Genomic DNA, 14,656 nt, shown 5'->3' with positions numbered 1-14,656 from the left:
CAAAGATGAACTCGAATCACTTTGTCAGATCAATATTAGACATGCTGATGTTGAACATTATCTCTGTGTATATCAGAAAATTCTCCATGAATGGCATTTGAGAGTATTGTCTGTCATAAAAACCTAAGTATTTATGAAATAAATGTATTATAAAGTTCCTTATTCAGATATGGTATGAAAGAAAGTTGCCATTAAAGAAAAACTACATGGAATAAAGCTTTTGAATGGAGAAGCCAGGGCTTTGCTGTTTTCCTAAGCAACTTTTTCTCCTTTTATGTTTTGTACAAGCTCATAACAATCTTGTTCCAATCTATAAGATTTATAATGTCACTACTTCCCATTTGTTTTACAACATAAACACCCACATGTCAATGCTACCTTATCATCAAGGGCTCGTGAGCAGAATTTCTTTCTGATAAGTCAAATCGTTGTTAAGCAACTCCAAAGTCATCAGAGGTGGTTAATTTGTAAAATCAATTGACAGACTCCAGAAGCATACAGACAATGAATAACACAGGGTAAAGAAGAAGGTTAATAATACCATATGCCTTTTAGAACTTATTTACCTGTATTGGAAATTGTTTTATGCACACACATATGTATGTACATATAACACACGTGCCCACATCATGGTGGTCTTATTCTTAAGTTCATATAAAATGCTCTATGTGCTTTTAATATATCCTTTGCTAAGGATAAGGATAATCTTTATCTCTGCTAAGTTAATTTATAAGCACAATGACTGTGTTTCAAACTCTTGAGTTACTACATATTAAAATGACATTTAAAAAACCCCCAAAATCTCTAATAGTAGTTTTAAATATGATTTTGGTCATATTCATTCTCTAGGATTAGAGGGAGAAGGGTGATCAGCGAAATGCATGCAAGGTATATAGCCATAGACCAGATATAGACTCCATTATTGGCATTGTCAAACCAATGGATACTTGCCTCTTTGTTGTGCCAGAAATCTCAACATCTATCAGCTGTCTCCTTTTCATTCCCCCCTAGTGTGGATTTCACAGTAAGAATATCCTGCAACTTCTCAAATCTCCTTCTCCTTCCTTTGCTCCTCTTTACAACAACACTCCTCCAGTAAGTTTTCCAAACCATTTTTTTTCCAACTTCTCTTTTCTCTTGAACCTAACTAAACCTATTGGGTTTTCATCCTGGGCCACTCCAATGAAATGGTTCTCAAATTCTATGATATAAAATCCAGTGACTAGGACTCAATATCACTCCTTTCTAAACTTTTCTTGATTTCAGTCACCACAATTCTTCTCAATTTCTTCCTACCACTGGCTCCTCCTTCTCAGTCTCCTTTGTGGATCCTCCTCATGCTCTGAGTCTCAAAACAGGATTCAGTCTTCAGACCTGGAGCCAAACCTTTTGATGCCCTGCCCCATGTCCCCGAGTTCATCTGTCTCTCTGCCAAAGGACTTCCTCCAGCTCCTTGGGCCTCAAAGAGCCAGGGATTTAAAAGCCTCAGCAGCATCCTCAATGAATGAAGACAGGAATGGATGAATAAATACTGCAGATTCTTGTCTCCTTGGCAGCCTAATTCTGAAGGATGTTCTATACAGTCCCTCAGAGGGGCCCCACTAGAATTGAAATCCAGTTGTCCTTGGTGGCAACCAGCTTATAAACACTCCCATTATTCCTTTAATTCGTTTTGCTCTGTTTTCCTTTCCCCACTTCCTTAGCGGTGCTTGTACCACCTTTCAGTTACATTGTATTCACTCCAGTGCTTGTCGTAAGGTTGTTTTCAGGAGAAATCAAAACTACGATCTTTTCTTTCTTCGTTAATGTTGACTCATTTGGCAGTTGGGTATTTCTTGTACTGGTTCTTTAAACATCAACATTTTTTGACAACTCCCAAATATGTACACCCAGCCGGGTCCTCTCTCATGAATCTGAGACTAGTATTTCTAGCCTTTGAGACATTTTGGTTGATATCCAAGAAACAGCTCAAATGTAAACTAAACTGTTTTATTCCCATAAATATGTTCTTCTTTTATCTTTCCAGTCTCAGTAAGTAGCACCCCATCTGTCAAATTGCTCAGATTAAGCCTGGCAGTCATCCTTGACTCATATGCCTTTTCCTCATATCACGCATCCAACCTCACAAGGTGGCTCCACCTTCACAATATATGCAGAGACAGACTATTTTGTTTTGTTTTTACCCATTTTACCACCACTGCCTTGGTCTGACCACCATCATTCCTCATCCATGGTATCAGAAAAGCCTCCTAGTTGGTTTCCCTGCTTCCACATTTGGTCCCTTACAGCCTATTCATGACACAGCTGTTGGGATGATCCTGTTGAAGCCAAGTCACACTATGTCCCTCTTCATCTAAAAATCTCTCAGATTTCATCACACACTCAGAATAGGAGCTGAAAGCCTTACAGTGGCCTACAAGACCCTCCATCACCTGGGCTTCTTTATGCCTCTGATTTCATCTCCGACTACCTTCCTTCACTCTGCTTCAAACACGCTGACTCTTTATTATGCCCTTGAACCTGACAAGCACACTCACCTCTCATATCCAATGAGGGTATGATATCATGAAACCTTAGTTTTAGCCATGATGTGTGTGCTTGTGCGTTTTGAAGCCTATATCGACTTCGTACTTCAAGTCATAGTTTCAAAAAAACATTCGCCTAAACATTCACCTGAATCATATTGCATTTGCTGAAGAAGGTTTGAAATCTCCACGAGTTTATGTTTCGATATTCTCTGAAGTTATCTATCCAGTATTTCTATTGTTGCATACCTAAAACAAACAAACAAAAAAATCATAATCTAAGTGTTTCAACTCTTGAGACATGAGGTAGTAATTAATCGTGCTGTTTAGATTATGGGGCACAACACATTTCTCTTTGAGATCTTTCATCATGAGTAAAAGGGCTTTATAGAGGATTTCCCAAAAATCATGAAATAATTTACTTTAGCAGCATCTTTCATCACTGAGAAAGTAGGCATGTATGAACATAAAATGCCTGACCATTTGGAGAACTGGTAGCACGTATTAATTGAAGACATATAGGAGAGGATAACTTTCCTAATTGGAGAAAACATACGAAAATTCAAGTAGTACTTAAAACTTCCCATCTGACCAGTGTCCTGGAAGAAGCAGCCTTATTTTATTTTCTCCATGTAACTTTATTTAATCCTTTGTCAAAAGTTAGCTGTGATTTTCATGATGGCATTCTTATAGATGGCATAGTAAATACTTCACAGAAAACTCCCATCAAAAAAAATTAAAAGGAATGTGATGGTTTGAACAATGTTAGGAAGAAGGCTGAGCCTAGAAGTTGAATGTAGGTTGAGTATCAAAAAAAAAAAAAAAAAGCTACAAAAGATCAGAATGAGAGTAGAGATTGGAAGATGAAGTAGAAAGGTGATTAAATATTCTGAAGGATGATTTCTGTACCATCTTGGAATTCAGTTGATATAAATAAATGTGAGAGCCTTCAGTGATTATTATTATCATCATTACTGTACTCATATAGGAAATTATAGTTTCTTTGGCACTTTATTCTTCATATTAATGATGTGAAGTTTCATGACAACTCACTAAGAAAATAAAAATGAAAATAATAAATCAGCCTGCGGCACTTAAAAGCCTAATGAAATCCAAACACTTCCCAATAGAAGATGACTCAGTGACACAGAATTGGCAGCTGTTTGTTGTTAGATCATTAGTTTTTACTGGCTTTCTTCCTATTTTAAGAAGACATCTGCAGAACCTTCCTTTCTCCCATAATCTTCCTGGATTTATTTAAAGAGACCTGGAATGGAGTCATCAATTGGAAAAATAAAGTAGAAGCATCCGTCAATGGCTTAACTACCCTTTTCCAGTGGGTTTTAAATTATAATAGTTTTTATTGAAAATACAGACTAGGCTCATTGAAGCAACTTTCTTTGTACCAAGAAAAAGTAAGAGGAAAATCCCACCTCTCTTAAACTTGTGTAAGGGAGGAATGATGAGATTTGTAATGACAACTTTGCCATACTGTAAGTGGGGTGAGAAAATGCCATCTTTGAGCAAATGCTCAGGGTAACATCTTGTCCTGGCCAGTCTCTAGCAAATGAAAACGTCAAAAATGTCTGCTGGTGCTTCTAGAGCTAGGAATATCTTTCAATAGAAAGTATCTTGTCTGTTTGAGGGGAGTTTTCCTCCATAACTTGGCCCCTCTGTGTGTCAGCAATGACTTTCACTCCATATGGATAGTGGTCTGGTTATACTTTCCTTTCACAATCTAAGGACAGCTACTTTACCATATTGAAATAGATGTATCTCATGCCAATCCTGCCCCTAAAAATAATTTTTAAAAAGATTTACTTTCTCAAGAACTTGGAATATGTCATAAATTATCTTACTGAAGTTGTACAACAATCCTACAAATGCTAATTTATCCCTGCAACACCTGTTACTGAACCCTATTGGGCACTTTATTGAGCACTCAGAGTATGATGGTGATCAAGATAGCTACAGTCCCTCAATGAACTTATATTTCAGTAAGATAGCTCAGCAAATTACAATATAGCCAAACAAATGAAATGATTTTAAATTATTACAAGTGATAGGAGACAGAAAATAATAAGACAGGTCAGGGAAGGTCTCTCTGAAGAGGTCATATTTAAGCTGATCCAAAACAGGAGGTCAGAAACACTGATGGGAAGAGCCCTTCCTGGCTTAATGTGAAGTTTGTGCGAAGAAGGAAGTGTTTAAAAGTAAGATGTCTTTTTTATTTTAGGCAAATAACCTGTCATTTATTGAGAGATAAAAGGATGGAAATATAGGGAAATTAAGCAATACCCTCAAGGCTGAATAACTTGCAAGACCTCCGATCTCCTGAATCAGCTCTGTCTGATTCCAACATTCTTTCTACAAAGCTATACCCATTTATCCTGCTGAACATTCTCCAGCTTTTTTGACTGTGTGGACTAATTTGAGATCACTTAAAATTGAAACTCCCCCAGATGCACTCCCTGTCAGCAAAGCAAAAGCTTCCTAATGGCCACTTTGCAGAAGTGCCAATGTTACCCTTTCCAAGTGAGCTGCCTGAGAAGGCTGTCTACCATATGGAGCAGGATGTAAGCCTTTTCTGTGCCTCCAGTGGGACTGTAGAGTTTATGGTATGAAATTTTGCACTTCGCAGTCCAAACTCATCGAGTTTGTGATGTGATAATTTGTGGATATTAAAAGACATTAATGCTAGTGTTTGCCAGAGAGGAGGGGGTTTGGGGAGATGGGAGAAATAGGTGAAGGGGATTAAGAGGTACAAAATTCCGGTTATAAAATAAATAAGTTATGGGGATGAAAAGTAAAGCATAGGGAATATAGTCAATAATAGTGCAATAATGTATGATGACAGATGGTAACTACACTGATGGTGAACACAGCCTAATGCACAGAATTATTGAATCACTATGTTGTACACTTGAAAGGTATATAACATTGTAGGTCAATTATAGTTCAATACCAAAAAAAGGCATTCATGGGGAGGGCTTCAGTGGTTATTGAGTTGTATTCTTCTGCTTATTAAATGAATTATATGTGTGTTTATTAATATGTGTATATACTTGTAAATGCATAGCCTCTAAAAACCACACAACATTATTTTTATTTTGAACTCCAAATGCATGTGCTCCCTTTAAAAATGATATATTCAACCATAAGAAAGTCAAAATACAAGACATTGAATTCCAATTTATTTTTTAAATCAAAGATTTATTTCTATTACTTAAAGATATGTGAACAGCTATAGAATCTAAAATTATGACAAATACTTTATAGATATTAGCTTCTAAAGTCTTCTTAATAATCCTACCCTGTAACATTTAGAATGTCTGCTTTCCAGGTGAAAAAACTAAGACTCCATGAGATTAAGTAACATGTTCCACAACAGAGAATTCAAGTTTTGTGCCTCACCCTGTTGCTTTCCCAAGAGTTTTCAAAAATACTTTCTTTTTTTAAGAGTCACCAATAAACTGATAATGTATATTTATATTCCCATATTTCAAAGCATAATCTCCTCTCTCTCTGGTTCATGCCCTGTGGATTATAAATATTTCTGCAGAAGCTGTTTTCAGATTGAAGGAAGGAATCACTTGGACCTTTTATAGAAACTTCCACCCATCCTTTGAGAATAATTGCCTAGGACATACCAACTCTCTTCCCTTCATTGGCTAAAGATGCAAAAAGGTCTCTTACTCAACACTTTTGTGTGTGTGATAGGAAAAGGTGACAAACTGACATACCCCTTTCAACCAAATCACTTGAAGGACAGGTACCAATATTGATTCTGCCACCAGATATACAACACATTTTGTTATAGTTTTCATGATGACAGCATTGAAAAATAAGTAGAGTTTCCTCCTTCCTGCTGTTAATCTGTAACTAGCATCTGTGTAGCATGTTTAGGAGAGAAGGGTTAGGTTGCATGAAAAAAGGCAAAGATAAGAATTGTTACTTTATTATTTATCAATTTACTCTGTAATTTATCAACCTTTATATTTATCTATCTCTGAGTTTGGTATTTCAAATTTTAGACACAATAACAAAAAAGCCACACTGTTACTGAATTGCCAAGTATGTGTGATGTGTGTGTGTCTATATCTACCACTTCTGCTGTAACCCTTAGGATCACAAATTTCCTTGTTTAAAATTGAAATAAGCCCAGGGATCAGAAAGAATGGGTATATTCTTCTTTATACTCTGTTCACAGTCAGGTTATACATGAGACTGATACCAGGATATATACATATTTTGACACATGTACTGCTACTATATTTGTCATTGTTGGTCTAGACTAACTTGCATATCATTCAAAAAAGGATGTTCTATAGTGGCGTTTTGCTCTCATGCAGTAACACCTTCCAAGAAGAAGCAGGTATTTGGCTCACCCAACCTTTACTATCGCCAGCAAATGGATGCTCTTAGGACTTATATTCCCACGCATAGGCTCAGCTGCATCTTTGAAGAAGAAGCAGTGGTAGAAAACCTGAAAGTATGGTTCAACATTTTATAAAAATGAAAATGGCTTCTCCAATGAATGTAATGTAAAACCAAAACCAGATGTTCTGTGAATTTTAAAACATGGGTTGGGGGAGGATGACTAAGCTTTTTGATATCATTGTGGAAAGAAATGGTATATGATGATATGGACCATGACTAAATGAGAAAAGAGACGCCCAGCTCTATATCTTAGAGCTGAGCAGAGTATAACATTACCATTGAGTCCCTAGAGTTACTGAGAACAAGAAAACCTATGTTTAGAGCCATGTGCTTACAGCTTTATGGCAGTAATAGACAGGGAGAATTGTAGGCATTTATATTTGAATAGGATCTTGTGCTATCATTTCCCCCATCTCCTTTATAGATTCCCCAATAGGTAGACTTCCAATTTTTCCTTTAGAGTGCTCAGAGTTGGTGTTTATTCCTTACAAGGTAGACCTTTCTCTGGCCATACAATTGCCGTTGTTAGAATAGTTATCATTAGTCTGAGTAAAAATATAATACAAATCCACTGTTCCTAGCTAGTAATGATGTCCAGAGTCAGAAAGAAAAGGTTTACATATTCCTCTATAAAACATGATAGCTGCTTTAATATTTGAATATAACCATCATATCTTTTTAAATCTTTTCTTCTCCAAGGTATACCATTTCTTTTTTTTTTTTTCTAACATTCCTCATCTGACATCTTCTATATGTCTAACAGTCTCTTTTTACTCAAGTGTTCCCTAGGTTGTTAGTATTATTCTGGTGTCTTTGCACTTAGAATTGAACAATAAATTCTAGTTAAGCTGAAGGATACAAGAGGCAGGGATATTCACGATTTAATTTTCCCTTCAAGCCCTATTAGGGATAAAGTTAGAGTTAGCCACACTCAATCTGGTGTAGGCTTATCAACTATTAAAGTTTCATGTCCCTGAGGTTATTGAAGAGTCATAAAACAAAACAGGGATGCCCATGATCTTATTTTAGGTTAAAGAAACACCACAAAACTACCCTGGAATGATGGTGGTATTGGGGAGAGATGAAAAAAATGACTTGGTTATTTTTATAGTCTTATTTAGAGGAGAAATTTAGGGCTCACACTAACTCCTAGTAAAAGTTTCATTTTACCTTTTTTTCAGCTTTATATGGGTTAAATATTTATCCCTAATCTGTATATAGAAAACACACACATCTATAAAGGAAGCAAATGAAATATACACAGAGAAACTATCATCCACCAAAAACTTTTAGACATATAATTATTGTACAAAAAGAAAACACTGAACAAAACATTTTTAGAAACTATATAATCTATTTATGTATTTACATAAGTATATGCATGCATATGTGTGCATGGGTGTATATAGTGTATATGTATGCATGTTTATGTATGTATACTTATATACATATGCATGTAGACACATACTTATCCTGTTTCTTACTAAGAGCACTTAGGACTTGGTGTACCTTGCCCAGAATTAATAGTTAAAAACCTACTAAGTATATAAGCTTCTTGCCAAGTTTTTACACGGTAGTATCAAGAGAATTTCAGGGCCCATGTAAGGGTCTCCCTGAATATATGGAGGAACTAATACAGACTACAGTGGGACTGTCAACTCCCAAATCTAGAACCCATAATTCTATTAACTAAAACCTCCAAGCAGGTCTCCAAAACCCAATACGTATATAATTAATTAAAATTTTTTAAACTATTTATTTTTGAGAGAGAGACAAAGTGCAAGTAGGGTAGGGTCAAAGAGACAGACAGAGACACAGAATCTGAAGCAGGCTTCAGGCTCTGATCTGTCAGCACAGAACCTGAAGCAGGACTTGAACTCATGAGCCCTGAGATCATAACCTGAGCCTTAACTAACTGACTGAGCCATTCAGGCACCCCTATATAATTAATTTTTGAAACTAAGTTCCCCTATTTATCTCAGGTTGCCTTCATTTTGTTCATTTCAATCTAGTTGTCTGGCCTCTGATGAGTACTTTGAATTTTAATTTCATTACATGTAGTATTGGATAACTCTCTTTCAAGCTTTGAGTTCTCTAAATGTTTAATAAGCATGCATCCCCATTCAAGTCATCAATAAAATGCTAAACAGAACAAAGTCCAAAACAACATTCTGGAGCACTCCATTAGAGCTTTCTTTCTGGTTAACATGAAGATACTACCCTTCCCTTTATGGTATGTGGATTCAAATTTACCTCAATGATATCTGGAGAACTGGCAATAAAGTTGACTTATTGCTATCCCTGATTGTTGACCTAGGGTTTCTTAAGTCCCACTTAGTTAAATCAAGATTTGACTTAATGATAGTCGCTTGGTTTCCAACAAGAGTGCCAAGACAATTTAATGGGGAAAGACTAGTCTTTTCACCAAAGGTGCTGGGACAATTGAACATCTGCACAGAAAAGACTGAAGTTGACCACTCTCACACTATATAAAAAACAAAATGAATCAGAGACCTCAATATAAGAGCTAAATCTATAAAATGTCAAAAGAAAACACAGGCATAAGTCTTCATGACCTTGGATTAGATCATGGATTTTTAGAAATGACACAAAGCACAAGCAACAAATGAAAAAAAATTTTTTTCAATATACTTCATCAGAATTAAAAATTTTGTTCTGCAAAGGACACCATCAAGGAAAATGAAAGAATCTACAGAATGGGAGAAAAGTTTTGCAAATCATTTTGCAAAAAGGAATGAAATTCTGATACATGGTACTACTAGGATGAACTTTGAAAACATTATGCTAAGAAAAAAAAAACCCGCCACCACCACTACCAACAAAAATGGTCACAGAAGACCACACATTATATTATTCCATTTACATGAAATGTGCAGAACAGTCAAATATGTAGAGACACAGAAATATTGGTAATATCCTGGGTCTGTGGGGAGGGCAGGATGGGAAATGATAGCTAGCAGGTACACGGTTTCTTGTAGGGGTGATTAAAAATCCTAAAATTGATGGTGCTGATGGCGGCCCAATTCTGTGAATATATTAAAAACCACTGAACTGCACACTCTAAATAGGTGAAATGTATGGTATGTGAATTGTATCTTAATATACAATATATAATTAGAGTTTAGAATCTGGGGCAGTGTTTTGTCCATGAGAAAAAACAGGATGATTGGGTCACAACCCAGTTTCCAAAGAAGGAATAGAGAGAAGTCATTGACCAGCATCCTTTTTATAATTTTAGAATAAGGAGCTTACAAACATTTAGGGAAGAAGGTGGTGACCATTAAGAGCCAATGTAGGTCTATGCTATATCAACACCATTTTCCTTTCAACAGATTTGGTAGGTTGGGAAAGTTCTGTAGACATAATGCACCCTGATTTCACCTAATAGGGTTCTACTGTATTGAAAGTAATTTAAAGATGAAGTTTTATGGATTCTTGAAGAATATCTCCTTCTAGATAATACTTTAATGAATACCCAAAAAGAGCCATAGATCTTGCTTCGTCAGAAGAAATTTTTTATGGCTTCTCTAGTTAACTGGAACACGTGTGGCCTACAAAGGACTGGTGTGAGACTTGGATCGATGTCAGTGTTAAGACTTAGATCTCTAACAGATGTCACATTTAGCTTCTGGAGTCATTTAGTAGGTGACATCAGCAATAATGAACAACATTAAAACAGAACATAAATTTTGCCTATGGTGAGGCTATATAATACTGACTGTTACCAAAACTGCAGTGCCAGAAATAAGCTTCAAGAGGGAAAGCAACTCTCACCACCATCATCTTCCTCTTTATGTGTCTGTCTCTCTCTGTGTCTTAATCTCTCTCTCCACCCCCGAATCCCCACCTCTCTCTAGTATTGTTGTATGGATTGAGTGTGAATAAAAAGAGAGCAGGGAGTGTGGGGGAAGATATAGACAAATACAGCTCTTAACCACAGTGAATCTAGAATGAGGTGCTGGAGCTGGTTTGCCCTGGCTCACTTGTGCTTGTGCTCATCTTTTCCCAACTCTGTATTCACTGAAGTCATTTTAGCAGCTTGAAATCATCCATGGTGGGAGGATACACCACAAAAATTGGCAAACGCTACAACTCTGGCCTTTATTTCCCCTGGAGAGCCTGTTGTTAAACACTTACCAGCATAGGCCTGGCAAGCCTCTGAGTGCTGGCCCACTAAAGCAGTGTGGAATAACAGGACATATTGTCTCTGAATGTCAACAGCATGCAAGTCATAACACAAGGACACCAAGAGGAGAGCTGTGGTAATACACACAACAGGAAACAACACCCACATCCATGGTGAAGAGCAACGCTGACTTAGAGTCAGGGTTAAAAGAAAATGTAGTGGTATTTTTAAATAAACAACAGCATCCAATTTCTATGCAAGATATATATTCTAGTGAAATAGCTTATTTTTATTTTTTTAATGGTTTTTTAAATTTATTTCTGAGAGAAAGAGACCATGTGAGCAGGGTAGGGTCAGAGAGGGAGATACAGAATCTGAAATCTGTGCTGATAGCTCAGAGCCTGACACGGGGCTCGAACCCACAAAGTGTGAGATCATGACCTGAGCCGAACCGACTGAGCCACCCAGGCACCCTGAAATGGTTTATTTTTAAATATGTGATTATAGGAAGTATTGTATTTGTTAAGTGTTTTAAATTTCTTGATTTCTTAGGAACAACTTTGCATAATCATAAAATTCAAGAATCTATGGGCCCATCCATACCTTTTGGAGTTTTGTCCTTTGCCTCTGACTCACACAGTGGCAGGTGTGGCATCGAGGACTATATCCCCCAATAAGAGAACTTTTCTTATAAAGCAAGAATAAATAAGTGGAACAATGTTTGGATTAGTAGGAATGGTTAGAATAAAAATATAAAGTAAATATACTCAAAATAGATTCTTGGGAAGACTGAAAACAAAATTAGGTGGGCATATGCTTATACCTATGTTACACTGTAGCCAAGAATTCCAATGGAAAAACCAACATCAGTAGAACTGGATTTTGTTCCCCAAAATGCAGTCAGAAATAGCAGGATCTGCTTTCATGGATACATCCAGAGCCTTCTCTTATGGAAAGGCAACATCTGTTTTAAGAAGTTCTTTGAAGAAAAACTATATAAACATGTGGGAACGGCGTGTTATATACACTCTCTTGCTTAAAGAGTTGCCAGAGGAAGTAGGGAATTGAGCCCCCAAGACAGAGGCCATTCAGTTACCTTGGCTAAGGCAGCAACACCAATTTCAGCTTCTCTGATGTTTAACACATCAAGAGAATGGAGGGAAATAGGGTTATGACTGGAATCAATCTTGCCACTTTCCTGGCATGATATCAAAGGTTGCTTAGGTATAACTTTACAAACGAAAAATTAAAATTTGGGGGAAAGCATTTGGGAGAAAGAATTTAAAAATTTAGTTGAATCTTTGCAAACCTGTCCTCATAATTATCCCAAAAAGAAAATTTAGCAGGCCCAATGTTTCATCAAATCTTTCAGACCAGGGGTTCTCAATCTGGGGTCCTTGGATAGAATTCAGAGAGTCTGTGAACTTGGATTAAAAATAAAGATAGACATCTTGGGGGTGCCTGGGTGGCTCAGTTGGTTAAATCTTCAACTCTTGCTTTCAGCTCAGGTCATGATCTCACAGTTAAACCCCAGGTCAGGCTCTGTGCTAACAGCATGGAGTCTGTCTGGGATTCTCTCTCTCCCTCTCTCTCTCTGCCTCTGATATGCTGGAGCCCTCTTTCTCTTGAAAATAAAATAATAAAATAAAATAAAAATTTTCAATTTTTACGAAAAGATAGACAACTTTATTTTCACTAACCTCAAACTGGAATTTATTGTTGCCTTCATTTATGAATGTAAGCAACAAACCACATTACTATGGTTCACCAGGAACAGAATCACAGATACTTTTTTATCACATTGCAGTAGTTACAGATATCTTCACATACCACTTACTCTCATGCCATTTTGAAACTACCGTAATGACCCAGCTTGCTATGTCTTGTGACTTGAGTACAGATGCAGGATCTGTACATATATGGCTATATCAAAAAGTTGGTGTTTTAATGCTTTGAAAACTATACTTCAATAAAATTGGCTTCCCTTGTGAAACTACGTCATTCTTTGTGTTTTACGTCAAGCATTTTGAAACATTATCCGGAGAAAGGAGAGCTTGGGTGGCTCAGTCAGTTAAGCATCCAACTTTGGCTAAGGTCATGATCCCATGGTTTGTGGGTTCAAGCCCCACATCAGGCTCTGTGCTGACAGCTTGGAGCCTGGAGCCTGCTTCAGATTCTGTGTCTCTCCCTCTCTCTCTGCCCCTTCCCATCTCATGCTCTCTCTCTCTCTCTCTAAGATAAAAAATAAACTAAAAAACATTATCCAGAGAAAAAGTCCATAGGTTCCATTAGATGGCCTAGGGTATCAGCGGCTTTCAAGGTTAAGAAACACTGTAGGTGGAAGTGAAGAGTCATAAGGCAATAGGTCTTTTCTGTGTGTTAGATGGGCCAAAGAGGAGGATCTTGATACACCTATTCAGTTATGATCTCTATATAAAGTTTGAAGACAAAGATGATTTATACAGTATTTCCACCCTTAAAAAGAAAAAAATGCACAATGAAATAAGAAGAGTAAGAATCTAAATCTGCAAGGAAGTGAGAGGCAGGGAGAAATATGTTAAGAACATCTGAAAGTGTGGAACCCTTCCTTGTTGATCTGACCAGATAATCCTGGGGGCACAGAGTGCATGCCTGAGATGGAAATGAAGATACTGAAACATCTGAGGGCCAAAGCTGCAAGCAAGAAGCCAGGACAACTCTGTGGTCTGTCAATTCTGGTATTACGTTACCTTCCTGTGTGATCTTGGACAAGTGACACAATCTTTGGTGATTCAGCCTTTCCACTTTCTTGGCCCCATGTTCCATTCAGCTGGCTGTGCAGAAGTCCCAAGATAAACAGCTTGCTGAAAGAGAGACAGCATTGATGATTTTTTTAAAAGGAAAGACAATGCCAAGGATCTGCTTTTAGGCCCTCCATGATGGATGGTTCCTTTCCTACCTTCTGTTCCCACCCTTTGTCCTACATTCCTACAAGAATACACCCTTTGTATTCTTGGTTTCACCACCAGCTTGGCTTTCCATTTGCCTTCAGCCCACTATCTGCAGCAGTCAGAGAATGCAGCTCTACCTCAAAGGCCATCCTGTGTTCAGCATCAAAGGAAGGACAAATGTCTTCACTGCCTTTTTCTCCCAGACAACTTCCTCTGTTTTTCTCCCAGACACCTTCCTCTGCCTTCTAGCAAAACCTACAGTCAGACCATCGCATGACACTGGCATGCAGCTCTATATCTCTAAACTTGAAAAACATAAGAATTCTCTCTAAAAGAAAAAATTTTCACTTCCTTCCAAAGAAATGGATATCAATCACCAGTGCAAAAGAGTTTTGACTTTACAACACAAAAATACAAATGGCTGCAGAAATACATTTATGTGAGAATTTCCCTGGGTCTGCAGACCTCTGAAAAACACCAGTAGACATGCTTGATTACAGCTCTAATGTTACTCTTTCAATGGCTATTTGATTTTGATGAAAGTCAAAGTTTTAAATAAACTGGATGAAGCTTCGGTGATGAGATTTCAGGCATCAGGGATTGGGCAGGAAGAG

The 14,656-nt window shown here is 37.3% G+C and overlaps 1 long non-coding RNA gene across 1 annotated transcript; it reads right to left on the bottom strand.

Moving 5' to 3' along the window:
• Positions 1-2,686: 2,686 nt before the first annotated feature.
• On the bottom strand, positions 2,687-14,125 carry LOC144218675 (uncharacterized). The gene is made up of 3 exons (XR_013331218.1): positions 14,051-14,125; positions 13,842-13,955; positions 2,687-2,774 (listed from the first exon to the last, which is right to left on the bottom strand). It is a non-coding gene; the product is annotated as an uncharacterized LOC144218675 (long non-coding RNA).
• Positions 14,126-14,656: the final 531 nt, after the last annotated feature.

The sequence above is a fragment of the Crocuta crocuta genome, unplaced genomic scaffold, assembly GCF_008692635.1.
Source record: "Crocuta crocuta isolate KB4526 unplaced genomic scaffold, BGI_CrCroc_1.0 scaffold229, whole genome shotgun sequence".
NCBI lineage: Eukaryota > Metazoa > Chordata > Mammalia > Carnivora > Hyaenidae > Crocuta > Crocuta crocuta.
This window is presented reverse-complemented; position numbering and strand designations above follow the sequence as displayed.